We start from the raw sequence: 14,669 nt of genomic DNA, 5'->3' as shown, positions 1-14,669 counted from the left end.
ATGCGATTTACTCGTTAGAAGGAAAAATACTGGTGATGAAAATCTGCTCTTCAACCTTTCGTATAGTACCCAAGGCCTAGTATAACGTTACGAGGCTTCCCCTGGAGGACTCCCTATCCACAAGTGGGGCTTGAGTCGTTAATGATAGGCTTAGTCTTATGGTAGTTCAGTATGCAAAGAGGATCCACTTAGGACTGAAGAAGGTGATGAAGTTCAAGCAGTGGTGGCTTGTCTGAATAATAAAGAAACACAAGGGTGTAAATGTATGGCCTTCCTGTAGGATCTTATCTACAGACGCAGACAAACAGCTATTATGGGGATGTATTTCAGTGATGGATGCTCGCATGAACCAAAAGTGAATTCACATTATCTATGATGAGAAGCATTCTAGGGCAATTCTTTCATTGTGTATGTATATCTTTATTTATAAAGCGCTATTTATGTACGCAGCACTGTACAGTAGAATAGGTTAATACAAACGGGGGGTTATTAAGATAATAATAGATAAATACAAAGTATAACAATAAATACAAATAAATACAAGATACAGTTGCAATAAGTTAAGGGTCAATGATTCAAGAGGATGGAGGTTCCTGCCCCGTAGAGCTTACAATCTAGATATTGAACACATCAGGCTGTTACTGTTATATTATTATTATTGTTATTGTTGTCCTGGTTTTTTTGTCATCAATTCTTTGTATTTTTTTATCTTATGGTAATTAAATACTCACAATAATAATTACTGATATTCCTGTATTTCAGATTATAATGTATATATAACAACAACAATAACAAAAATAATATTAATACAGGTATGGGACCTGTTATTCAGAATGCTCGGGACCTGGGGTTTTCCAGATAATGGATCTTTCAATAATTTGGATCTCCATACCCTAAGGGGATGATTCATCAAAGTACGAGTTCGAATCCCGAAATGGGTAAAATTCGGATTAGATATGATCATTTCTGATGATTGGAAATGTCCCGAAAATGCTTACGGAAAAATCGTATTAGTCATGGTAATATTGTATTGGTGATCCGAAAGTCACAAAATTTTCGTATCCGAATGATAGTAAATGGTGGGAAAACCTTTCTGACTTTGAACCTTCAGTGCATGATTTTGGAAGCCTCCCATAGGGCTCAATGGCACTCTGCAGCTCCAACCCGGCCCAAGGAAAGTCTCCCATAGGGCTCAATGGCACTCTGCAGCTCCAACCCGGCCCAAGGAAAGTCTCCCATAGGGCTCAATGGCACTCTGCAGCTCCAACCCGGCCCAAGGAAAGTCTCCCATAGGGCTCAATGGCACTCTGCAGCTCCAACCTGGCCCAAGGAAAGTCTCCCATAGGGCTCAATGGCACTCTGCAGCTCCAACCCGGCCCAAGGAAAGTCTCCCATAGGGCTCAATGGCACTCTGCAGCTCCAACCCGGCCCAAGGAAAGCCTCCCATAGGGCTCAATGGCACTCTGCAGCTCCAACCTGGCCCAAGGAAAGTCTCCCATAGGGCTCAATGGCACTCTGCAGCTCCAACCCGGCCCAAGGAAAGTCTCCCATAGGGCTCAATGGCACTCTGCAGCTCCAACCCGGCCCAAGGAAAGTCTCCCATAGGGCTCAATGGCACTCTGCAGCTCCAACCCGGCCCAAGGAAAGTCTCCCATAGGGCTCAATGGCACTCAGTGCATGATTTTGGAAGCCTCCCATAGGGCTCAATGGCACTCTGCAGCTCCAACCTGGCCCAAGGAAATTCTCCCATAGGGCCCAATGGCACTCTGCAGCTCCAACCTGGCCCAAGGAAAGTCTCCCATAGGGCTCAATGGCACTCTGCAGCTCCAACCCGGCCAAAGGAAAGTCACGGTACAGAAGCTTGAATGAATCGGAAACTTTCATATTCGCGCGACAAATACGATTTTGTTACACAAATTGTCGCAAAGTCTGAAAAAGTTGCCCAAATTGAAGAGAAAGTTGCAAAAAATATGCATAGTACGAAAACTTTTTGTATTCGGAAGCAATTGTACTTATAAACGGGCCCCTAAGTCTACTAAAAAATAATGTACAAGATACTGTTTTATTATTACAGAGAAAAAGAAAATCATTTTCAAATCTGAATTATTTGATTTAAAATGGGGTCAGTGGGAGACAGGCTTTCTTGTAACTGTATAAAATGTTCCATCTTGCTTTTAATTTTAATATTTTGTGAGAATTTAGTTACTATGTGTGATGTTGAATTCCCTTTCAGTCCTGTAACATAATATCAACTGGCTTCCTGTTCCTGTCATGCCAAAGTAAGAAACCTATTGTTGAAAAGTACATTTTTTCTATCAAAAATAATTGAATGCAGCCTACTTTTGCAAAAATAATATCATGGGTGTAAAAACATCTGAAAGATGATCCTTAACTCTCACTCATTTACTCATTAAAAGGTCACAAATTTTGAAGCAGAATTGTATGTAGTACATGGGAATACACATTCTGCATTGATTTATCCTATCTCTTTGCCCGGTGTATGAGAAAACATATAAAATAGTCTCTATGGAGAGTGCCATGTAGCCAGCCTGCCAGTGAGACAGTGGTTGCTAAGGCTTATGGCACAGGGTGTGTTTATTCTGCCTCTTCCATCAAACAGAACAGACAAACTACCCCCGTCTTCCTGTCACCACCAGGAAGCTGATATGGAAAGTGCATGGACCTACCCACATGGCGCAAAGACAGGTAGATCTTAGTACCAAAACACTTGCTTGATATTATGGTTTAGATTTTTGAAGCACAGTATGGCTTTGTAGTCATTATTTGATGGACCAAGTATGTATTATAAGGACTTATTAATAGTGATGAGCGATTTTCTTTGCCAGGCATAGATTCACAGCAAATCTCCGCATTTCGCCATTGGCGAATTGTTTCTCGGAACTACTGTGAAAATTCGCAGTGGAAAATAATTTTTTGTCGGGCGTCAAATTGAATGCGGCGCATAAATTTCGGGTGAGGCCGCGTCAAATTGGGCGCGGTCACATCAAAATTGGGCGTGGTTGCGTTAAAAAGTGCGGGCAACAAAAAAAAATAGACGCGTACGACATAAAATAGATGCGGGTGACAAAAAAGACACGAGCAACAAAAAAAACAAGCGACAAATGCATTTCGCAAACAGTTTTGCAAATTTTCTTGCCGTTTCGCAAATTTTATGGCGAAGTGAAATGGGACAAATTCGCTCATCACTACTTATTAACATGACTAGATTGATTGATGAATTTATCGACCCTTTATTGCATGGACTATATTCACTAAAGTATGCAGTATTGCTATGCAAGGGGTTTATCTACACCAGTGGAGGTAATACATTGTGAAAGATGCACTACTGGTGAGGAAATGTTTAGGGAGATATGGGTATTTATACCTGAGAAGGCATCCTGTGTGACTTTGTGACAGTTGTGAAACTGTGCCCTATGTGAAACATGCTGTGTCAATAAGCCACTTAAATTTTACATAGACATAGACCCAGGACAGCGATTGGGTCATTTATACTTGCATTCCCCAGCGATGATTCCATCACATCAGATTCAGACCTGCCCGCTGAGGTGCTAATAGATGCATACAGTAGGTGACCATAACAGTAGGTGTATGGCGTACCTTAATGGTTCAGGGTCAGGAATATTGGCCTAGAACATAATATCTGTAATTGGATAGAGAACTGGCTGAAGGATAGATTACACAGAGTGGCGGTAAATGGAACATTTTCTATTTGGACCAGTGTGGTTAGTGCAGTACCGCAGGGGTCAGTCTGTCAACAGTATACTGTGGTGAGTGAGGAAAGGTAAGGTGAGTCCTTCAGGCAGGGGCTGTTATAAGATGGAGGAGGCGTGGACAGGACTTAGTGGGCGTCAACCAGATGGGAACAGCAAGGGGCGGAGCGGGCGTAGATCAGATGGGAACAGCAAGGGACGGAGCGGGCGTAGATCAGATGGGAACAGCAAGGGACGGAGCGGGCGTAGATCAGATGGGAACAGCAAGGGACGGAGCGGGCGTAGATCAGATGGGAACAGCAAGGGACGGAGCGGGCGTAGATCAGATGGGAACAGCAAGGGACGGAGCGGGCGTAGATCAGATGGGAACAGCAAGGGACGGAGCGGGCGTAGATCAGATGGGAACAGCAAGGGACGGAGCGGGCGTAGATCAGATGGGAACAGCAAGGGACGGAGCGGGCGTTGATCAGATGGGAACAGCAAGGGACGGAGCGGGCGTAGATCAGATGGGAACAGCAAGGGACGGAGCGGACATAGATCAGATGGGAACAGCAAGGGACGGAGCGGACATAGATCAGATGGGAACAGCAAGGGACGGAGCGGACATAGATCAGATGGGAACAGCAAGGGACGGAGCGGGCATAGATCAGATGGGAACAGCAAGGGACGGAGCGGGCGTAGATCAGATGGGAACAGCAAGGGACGGAGCGGACATAGATCAGATGGGAACAGCAAGGGACGGAGCGGACATAGATCAGATGGGAACAGCAAGGGACGGAGCGGGCATAGATCAGATGGGAACAGCAAGGGACGGAGCGGGCATAGATCAGATGGGAACAGCAAGGGACAGAGTGGAACAAGGCAAGATCAGGCAGAACAGGACGGAGCAGACAAAGGCAAGAACAAGAGTGAGGACTGAGGAGAGGAATGAGGAACAAGGAGTGAAACAAGAGCAAGGCAAGGGGCAAGGAAGCAAGAGAACAAGGCTAAAAAGAACAAAGAAAAGAAGAAGTAGGACAAAGGAGCCAGAACAGGAACACCAGCTAGGGTCAGGCCACAGTGCTAAATGTGATAATGTTCAGGCACTGATTGTGAGGAGGGCTGGGCTTATATAGGGCAGAGTCAGCCCTGATTGGCTGACCCCACCTAGCCAATAAGGCTGCTGGGGTAATGTAATGAAGCCCAGGACACTGGTGAAAGGGATTACAAAGCAATCCCCTCTCATCAGCTGCTCTCCTGGCTCAACAGTCAGGGAGAGCAGCCAAGAACCAGTAGGTCCTGGGATCAAACCCCAGCAGAGCCTTACACAGTCCTTGGTCCTTTGCTGTTTAACTTGTTTATTAATGACCTGGAGGTGGGCATAGACAGTACTGTTTTTATTTTTGCTGATGACACTTAATTGTGCAAAACTATAAGTTATAATTAAATGAGAAGGATCTAGGGGTTTTTGTTGATAACAAGTTGTCTAATTCCAGGCAGTGTCATTCTGTGGCTACTAAAGCAAATAAAGTGCTGTCTTGTATAAAAAAGGGCATTGACTCAAGGGATGAGAACATAATTTTGCCCCTTTATAGGTCCCTGGTAAGGCCTCACCTTGAGTATGCAGTGCAGTTTTGGGCTCCAGTCCTTAAGAAGGATATTAATGAGCTGGAGAGAGTGCAGAGACTGCAACTAAACTGGTAAAGGGGATGGAAGGGTTAAGCTATGAGGTTAGACTGTCGAGGTTGGGGTTGTTTTCTCTGGAAAAGAGGCGCTTGCGAGGGGACATGATTACTCTGTACAAGTACATTAGAGGGATTATAGGCAGTTGGGGGATGTTCTTTTTTCCCATAAAAACAATCAGCGCACCAGAGGCCCCCCCTTTAGATTAGAGGAATGGAGCTTCCATTTGAAGCAGCGTAGGGGGTTCCTCACGGTGAGGGCAGTGAGGTTGGGGAATGCCCTTCCTAGTGATGGGGTAATGGCAGACTCTGTTAATGCCTATAAGAGGGGCCTGGATGAGTTCTTGAACAATCAGAATATCCAAGGCTATTGTGATACAGGTATCGGACCCCTTATCCGGAAACCCGTTATCCAGAAAGCTCCGAATTACGGAAAGCCTGTCTCCCATAGACTCCATTATAAGCAAATAATTCAGAATTTTAAAACTGATTTCCTTTTTCTATGTAGAAATAAAACCGTTCCTTGTAATTGGTCCCAACTAAGATATAAATAATCCTTATTGGATGCAAAACAATCCTATTGGGTTTAATTAATGTTTTATTGATTTTTTAGTAGACTTAAGGTATTGAGATCCAAATTACGGAAAGACCCCTTATCCGGAATACCCTTGGTCCCGAGCATTCTGGATAACGGGTCCTATACCTGTACTAATATCTACAGTTAGTATTAGTGGTTGTAGATATAGTTTATGTATATGAGTGTATAGGTTTATGTATATGAGTAAGTATAGGTTGTGTGTGGTGGGTTTACTTGGATGGGTTGAACTTGATGGACTTTTTTTTTAACCGCCCCCCCCACACTAAAACTAAAAGTTTACCATTCTCATTCAAACCATGAATCCACTTATAGATAGTCCCCATCTGGCATAATGCAAAATTCCCAAGTAAAAAAAAGTTAAAAAAGAATGACACAATGGATTCTACAATTTCCTGAATTTTAGATATCGGTTATCCTCAACATATTCAATAATTTCGCAAGAACACTGTAATTATCTACATATAAATTAGAATATCTATATAGTATTTATATATAAATGAGATAGAAAGACGTTGCTTTTGCTTCACATCCAAACCAATATCCAACATATTTTACAATGTTGATTCTTGGAACTTTATGCAGCCCCCAGTGTACAATCAAGACATTTCAACACATTTCTAGGACAGGTGTTGAAAGCACCTTGGGGACTGATTGTAATTCTTTAAATATTTAACAGAGGGGGGGTCTTGTTTTGTCAGGTCAACATCTAATACAAAGGTCTCGGTCGTACCAATATCTTTGGTAACCCTATACCTACTGAAAAGCACCGGAGGAGACAGAATTCTCATAATTCTATTGCCTGAGAAGCCAATTACGAAGAGAGAGTTTCTCGTTATTATAAACATCTTATGAATTAATAATAAGGATGCATGAGCGATTATTGGTGCACTTTTTGTTAGATGTGTTTATAGATCATCTGCTCTAGTATCGTACTTACATGGCTTTATTTTTGTTTCAATATCAGCCTCAGTTTTATATGTTTGTAAAATAATTTTCACCTAGAATCCCTAGAATTGCCATGACAGAAGGATCTCTAACAGTTACAAAAAGAATAGGCACATTTTCTACACCAGCTACCTGAGTCAAACCCAATGAGTGGTATCTACTAGAACACAGGGTTAAGAAGAAACACAGGCAAAGTTTAACCTACTCAGTTGACCCATAGTCATCATTCTTATTGCATTAGACCAGTAAAAACTATCTGCCGATTGGTTGTTATGGATTACAGGAACAGCTCGACCTTTAGCTGTGTTTCTGCATCACCCCCATGGATTTATTTTATTAAAACAAAGTTCTTAGTTGCTTTTTTGGGTTCCTCTTAAGTTAAAGGAGAAGGAAAGTCTAAAAACAACATGAGCTCAATAACTTAGCCTTAACACAGTCCTTAACATATTTCCTGAACTCGCCGTGCTGTTGCTTCATCTGGCTCTGACATGGAAAAGTCTTGTCAGTAAATGCAGTACCTGCTCTAAGCCTGTGCAGCTTCCTGTCTCACTGAACACAGATTGTCCAGGACACAGACATGCTCAGTGCACAGCAGAGAGCTCCGTTTTTTTTTTTTTTTCCTTTCAAGATCTGCAGTCTCTGAAGAAATGTTTGACCCCCTTAGCCCCGCCCACTTCACTCTACTGTCCAATCGGAATGCTCCTGTGTTTTTTCTAGTCCTGCACAGTGCCTCTAGCTGCATTTGCTGTGCTGAAATCGTCAGTGCCATAGTCCCCCAGCCACTGTCCCCCAGCCACAGTCCCTCATCCCCAGCCATAGTCCCACAGCCACAGTCCCTCATCCCCAGCCATCCCACAGCCACCAGCCAACCCACACTCCCACATAAAATCAGCATAAATAAAACATAATTTTTTTTATAATCCATATATCTATAATATACATGTATTAATCAATTTCCCACTGAAAGCCCCTCTCCAGCGCAATTAGAATGCAAAAAAATCCTGAGCGCTTCTTTCCCCAAACTCACAGTGCAAATGTAGGAGATTGCTGCTGACAGACCGGCGCGCCACTCTGCTGCGTTACGTCAGGGGGTCACAGAAGCTGCGCATGCGCATTAGGAGAAGGCGGAGGGGGAAGTGACATCATCGATTTGAAAATGTCGGCGCCAAACTTGAAACAGGAGCTAATCTTCGGAGGTATTGTGCGCCGATCCAAAAGCAGCAGGTAAGTTTTAAATATAGCGGTTCAAGACAGGGGCTGCTGCCCTTTCCAAATATATTAATTTCAATTTTTTTCTTTCCTTCCCCTTTAAATAATATCAAATTCTGCTTCTGACCCTTTTATCTTTGCCTTCCGGTCACTGGTTTTATGGCATCGCTGTATCAACTGCATTTCGGAGAAGGTATATTTCTTAAGAACATTTCTCTTCTACTGTCATCATTTGCAAAGCTCTTAATAGAAGTTGACATCATGTGTCATTTAGATGTCAGATTGGTTATCAAAAACATTTGATAAGTATACTTATTTGTCAGGTAGAAGATTCCCAGTACACCTCTTCCCCTCTAATATGCCATAAACTTCTTTGGCCAGGGAGCTGAAAATACTATCACTCAATTCTTGTAACAAGTGTTTGGCATCCCGTATTTTTTCAATTTTTAAAGTGATTTATTTTTAAATATCTGTCATGTTCATCCAATTACTGATGCTCTACTTCAGCTATAAAAACCATTGAAATGGAGCTCTCGGCAATTCATTTTCAGCCGTTAGTGCAATCTAACCATTTATTCAAACGAATACCCCTACAGTGGCAATTAACAGGCAAGTGTTTAAGTAGATGATGTATTTCAGGTGTTTAATCTTAAAGAATAAACTAAATGAAACCAGAACACACACACAGGTGCTTTATGAAAAACACAAAATGATTTTTGTACATTTGTGCTGCAGACTTGATATTGAAAGTTATTTGGTGTGTCAGTCTCTTGTTAATATGATTAGCTTAGCTCATTAGTAGTGATGAGCGAATCTGTTCCGCAAACTTCCAAAAATCTTCCAAAAGATCTGCGAAACATCGAAAATGACGTGCGGCAAAAAAAAATTGTTGCCCGTGGCTATTATTTTGTCACGTGGCTATTGTTTCGTCGCCTGTGGCTATTATTTTGTCACGTGGCTATTATTTTGTCACCCACGGCTATTATTTTGTCGCGCGGCTATTATTTTGTTGCCCGCAGCTATTATTTCGTCGCCCGCGGCTATTATTTCGGCGCATGGCTATTCTTTTGTCGCCCGCGGCTATTATTTCGTTGCGCGGGTATTCTTTTGATGCCCGCGACTATTCTTTTTTGAAGCCGGCGACAATTTTTGGTTGTGCGGCGAATTTTTCCGCGGCTAATTTTTTCATCCGTTTCGCGAAACAATCCACGAATCCATGCCTGGCGAAACATTTTGCCCATCACTACTCATTACCGTGTTTCCCCGTCTTATATTTTTTTAAGCTCCAAAATATGCACTAGGTCTTATTTTCAGGGGATGTCTTATTTTTCCATGAAGAAGAATACAGTACACATTTATTCCATCGTTTGAGTGGGTGTCTTATTTTCGGGGGGTGCCTTATTTTCCGAGGGGTGTGAAAAATCGGGGGGGTGCCTTACTTTTGGAGGATGTCCTATTTTCGGGGAAACAGGGTAGCAGAAACTCACTGTACCCCAAAATGTGACTGATAATTAATTGGATAAATAGGATTAAAAAAAAGACATCAATTATCACAACTATTGCTTGTGGGGATTTTCTGCAGAAAATGTCTCATATAAAAGACACAAAAATAATCATCTTAAAGTTTAATACTCATCATGCAGCCCTCGGTGTCCATTATACGTCATTTTAATTATTGCTTGAAAAGTTATTCAACATCATCAGTAGCTGAAAGATATAGTGGAACTATTGGATCTATAGAAAGTGCTGAAAAAAGTAATGTGAGCTGACAAAAGTATTCCCCTATTGCCTGCAGTCACCCAATATTGGTACAGGTATGGGACCCGTTATCTAGAATTGTCGGGACCTGGGGTTTTACGGATAAGGAGTCTTTCCATAATTCGAATCTCCTACCTCAAGTCTGCTAAAAAATTGATTTGAACAGTAATTAAGCCCAATAGGATTGTTTTGGCTCCAATAAGGATTCATTATATCTTAGTTGGGATCAAGTACAAGCTACTGTTTTATTATTACAGAGAAAAAGGAAATTATTTTTAAAAATGTGAATTATTTTATTAAAATGGAGACGATGGGAGATGACCTTTCCGTAATTCAGAACTTTCTGGATAATGGCTTTCTGGATAAGGGGTTCGATAACTGTACTAATTAAAAGAGAACAATAAGATAAAATAAAGAGGGGTGCACTGGAAATCCCAGACACCCCCTAATTAGGGAATGATTCTGTAAAACATTGCACAAAAAATGCGAAATATACTGATTCAAAGAACTCTCTATTAAGATGGCAGCAATTTTCCAACTATACTACTAAATAGACCCAAATTATATTTTTCAAGGAATCCACTATAAGAAACTTTGGTCACAGTGTAACTATTATAACTGTACAAACCCTGCCCTATTATCCATATCTCTTCTACTCAACACTTTCTTGTCCTCCTCTTCTGTAACCCACACATCCCAACTCCCTGACCCTATTATCCCTTTTTTCTTTTCTCTCTGCGTCTCTATTTCCAATTCTTCCTCCCCCCCCCACCTTCAATATGTCTTAGCTCATTGCAATTTTACCTGCCCTATTATTTTTAAAGTTGGAAACACATTGTCCTTGAAGCTGTTTTATTGTATTGTTTATTGATAGACCTGTCTGAATTACTGCTTTCCTCTTATTGTTGCATCAAATGAATGGCATTCTCTGTTCTGTAACATAATCTTCCAATAAAAATGTAAAATCATAAAGAAAATAGAAAGGGGTTTTGATAACAGCCAAGCCATATATAAAAATAAACAAGTCATGTACAGACTGTGCCATAAACATAATGCATAATAACTCCATATACATTGGCAATACACCTTTGTACATATTATCACCCCAGGCCTGATGTATGGAAGCAAAAGGTGCTAACACTCATATGCAGAAAGTGAGGTTCCCAGGAATTTCAGGAAGGCTTGGACTCTAAACGTAGAATAAAACATAATTTAGGAAAGTCCCAGCTGATATTGACCTACAGCTTAAAAACCCTTATCCCATGCAGGTTGAAGTAATTCTATAGCAAATTGCTATGTAATGTATGTCCTTTGCATTTTTATCTGTTTCCCTTCCTTATGGTCTCTGCTTTAGGGATTTTTTGTTTTGCACTGGTGGGGGGGGTTGCAAAGAAAGGACATGGAAAAAAATGCCCCTTGACACAAATGCATTTGGCACAAGAAAAAAAACATGAGGAAAAAAATGCCCATTAACTACAGTGCATGGGTTCATTTACTCCAATCCATTTTGCCAATTTTTCAGTGATTTTTTTTAAAAAACTTTTTGCCAAAGTGATATTGGCCGTTTTTCTTATCACTACTCTGTATCCTAAAACCAGCTTACTATTAAGGGCAAATGAACATAAAAGATGAATCACATAATGGCAATCAATTGATTTGATTTTGCCTTAGGCTGATGCCACACGTGGCGTTTTTACGCTGCATATTTTCTAATTCTCTCGGCGGCTGAAAAACGCCTGATATCATCATCCATAGAAATAACTTGAAAAGACTCGAAGCAAACCACACAATGCGTAAATACGCTAGAAAACACCTTAGCACGGATTTTTCAAGCGTTGGTTGAAATACGCCAGTATTTGCAAAGCAAGCTATTCCTATGTATACACAAAGGCAGCTGCCAGACCTAGCGGAAATACGCAGCGTATTTTACTATTTTGCACTATTAGCACCATTGCAACGGGATTTGCTATGTCACCAGTACTAGGCTGAAAAACGCCATAATCAGGGGCTGTGTGGCTTGTGCAGCGTTTTTAGGCTGAGAAAAAACACAGCGTAAAAACGCCACGTGTGGCATCAGCCTTAGCTCTAACTCATTTATTAAATAATTCTTCATTCTGAGTGTCACATGGTGGGTTTTACAAACATAAACATATACAAAGATCATTTCAGTGTACATTACTGTCTGAGTCTGACACAATTCCAGGTTTATCTTGTGTAATGTGAGATTCAGGTCTCTTTTCTTTTGCATATTTACCTGCACTTGAAAATCTATGAACCATATAAAAATGTCAAGAAAACTTCACGTGCAACCAGCATAGTTTTTTGGGTCATTAGTCTGTGTATCTCTTTACTAAAGGAATTTACCGACATTTTGTTAATCTATGTAGATTCCGAAAGCTTAACTGACTTGTTTGTACTTCAGAGTCTATTTGTTATAAAAATTAAAAAATGAGCCTCTACAATAATAAAATAATTTTAAACAGTTTAAAAAAATATACGTTGCATAATATACATATTAACATTTAAATTCAATTCTTATTATTTTTCATATAACTATAATTTAATCTTTATTCTTAAGGGGTGAATTAGCAACGTTTGAGTTTGATTTTTTTTTTTTCATGATTTGAGTTTTTTAGCGCTAAAAATTGAACAATTTGCATTTTGGTTCAAAGAACTCAAATGTCTGGTATTTATTAAGTGCAAAAAACCTGAAAACTCGAATGTAAAACTTTAGCATCTAAAAGCTTGCGTTTTTTTTATAGAAGTCAATGGGAGTTAGGCAAAGAAAAGCTATATTTCAAAACGTGAAAAATTCGAGTTTTCTGAGTTTTTCTACTTTGTAAATTCGAAAAAAATTCATAGTCAATTTTTTTTTATTTGGAGGAGTTTTCCTTATTTAGAAATAAGCGAGCATTCGATGCGCGAGTTCATTTGATTTAGAAAAACAAACTCAAATTCACAAACTCAAAAACTGTATTAACATACAGAAATAAAACAGTTTAAATTGTAATTCTATAACAATATATAAAGGTATAGGATCCATTATCCAGACAGCTTCAAATTATGGAAAGCCCGTCATCCATAGTATCCATTAGTGATGAAGTCGCGGAACGCCAAAGATACAAGAAAATGACACACGTGGAACTTTTTTTTTTGACATTTCGCTCAAACAATCCGCCAATTGCGAAACGAGGAATTTCGCTACGGATCCATGCCTAGACTCTAGGCACTAGACTCCATTTTAATCAGGTAATTATATATATATATATATATATTTCAATCCAGATAGTGTCAGCACTCCAAGGCTCAATGTTCCACGGGGTGCACAGCCAAAATATGAGTATACAAAAAATAATCGTCCGTGGCCGGCACACCCTTCAATACTTTGTCAAAAATTTATTGAAAACATATTGTTTTTAAAAACCGACGTTTCGGTCCTGATCCTTGAGAAAGGTCCTAATGAGGAAATAGTTTAAATATAAACTATTTAAACTATTTGTGGAAAAATATTGCATTGATTTCCCTTGAGTGGGAAAAAGGAATCAATGCAAGAAAACAAAAACAAATAACTCACAGTGTTTTTTAATACATTTTTACCCTCCAGTTCACTTAATTAATCATAAATTAAATGTATGCAATAAAATTTGTGATTTGGCATTAATTAATCGCACCTTCCAACAGAGCTAAAATGCTATGAACAATATAATTATTTAGTGACAAACCCTACTAGATAGTGGAATATTTTTTATTCTTTACATTCTTTATTTTGTGCATTTGCATTCAGTTAAAATAATATACACGTGTCATTCATTAAAGCAGCATTTCCTTGAAAGACTGTATTTAGAGAAGGTTGAGAGCCTCAGTTTTATTCTACTTAGTTATTATATATAGGTATACAATAGAGGTGACATTTACTAGAATTGGGATGTGAATTTTCTTGAGATAATAATGGAATCAAAATATACTGTAGTTCTAATGCAATTTGTACCCTTGTAAAGCTCTGGTCGCTTGAGGAAAGGTGAGTTTCCACAGGAGAATATGGCGGACACATTTAAATGACCAGAATAGAAACCTATAAGAAAAATAAAACAGGCAGTCAGCTTTTTTCTTTGGATTACTGACACCGTTGTCGTACAGGGCACTGCAAAGTGTTTTTAGTTACCTATTCAGTCATGGCATGCAAGCAGTTAATTCCATGGTAATTAGTTCTCATGTAAACTATTGGTGGAAATAAATGGTCCCAGTCAGTTGTAAACAAGTCCTGGTGTCTGGATGTGAGACTGTAGATACTCTGTGACTGAAAGGCCAAGGGGGTGTACTCATCTATTGCATATATTATTGAGAGATGCTAATACAAGTATAGGACCCATTATCCAGAATGCTCGGGACCAAGGGTATTCCGGATAAGGGGTCTTTCCGTAATTTGGATCTCAATACCTTAAGTCTACTAAAAAATCAATAAAACATTAATTAAACCCAATAGGATTGTTTTGCATCCAATATGGATTAATTATATCTTAGTTGGAATCAATTACAAGGTTCTGTTTAATTTCTACATAGAAAAAGGAAATCAGTTTTAATATTCTGAATTATTTGATTAAAATGGAGTCTATGGGAGTCGGGCATTCCGTAATTCGGAGCTTTCTGGATAACGGGTTTCCGGATAAGGGGTCCGATACCTGTACACTTAATAGAGAAGTAGTTGTAGTTAGTGATGGGTGAAAAAATTAATCAGGCATGGATTTGCGGCGAATTTCTGCGTTTTGC

This window comes from Xenopus tropicalis, chromosome 1 (genome assembly GCF_000004195.4).
Source record: "Xenopus tropicalis strain Nigerian chromosome 1, UCB_Xtro_10.0, whole genome shotgun sequence".
Classification (NCBI taxonomy): Eukaryota; Metazoa; Chordata; class Amphibia; order Anura; family Pipidae; genus Xenopus; species Xenopus tropicalis.
Note: the sequence above shows the minus strand (reverse complement) of the source record.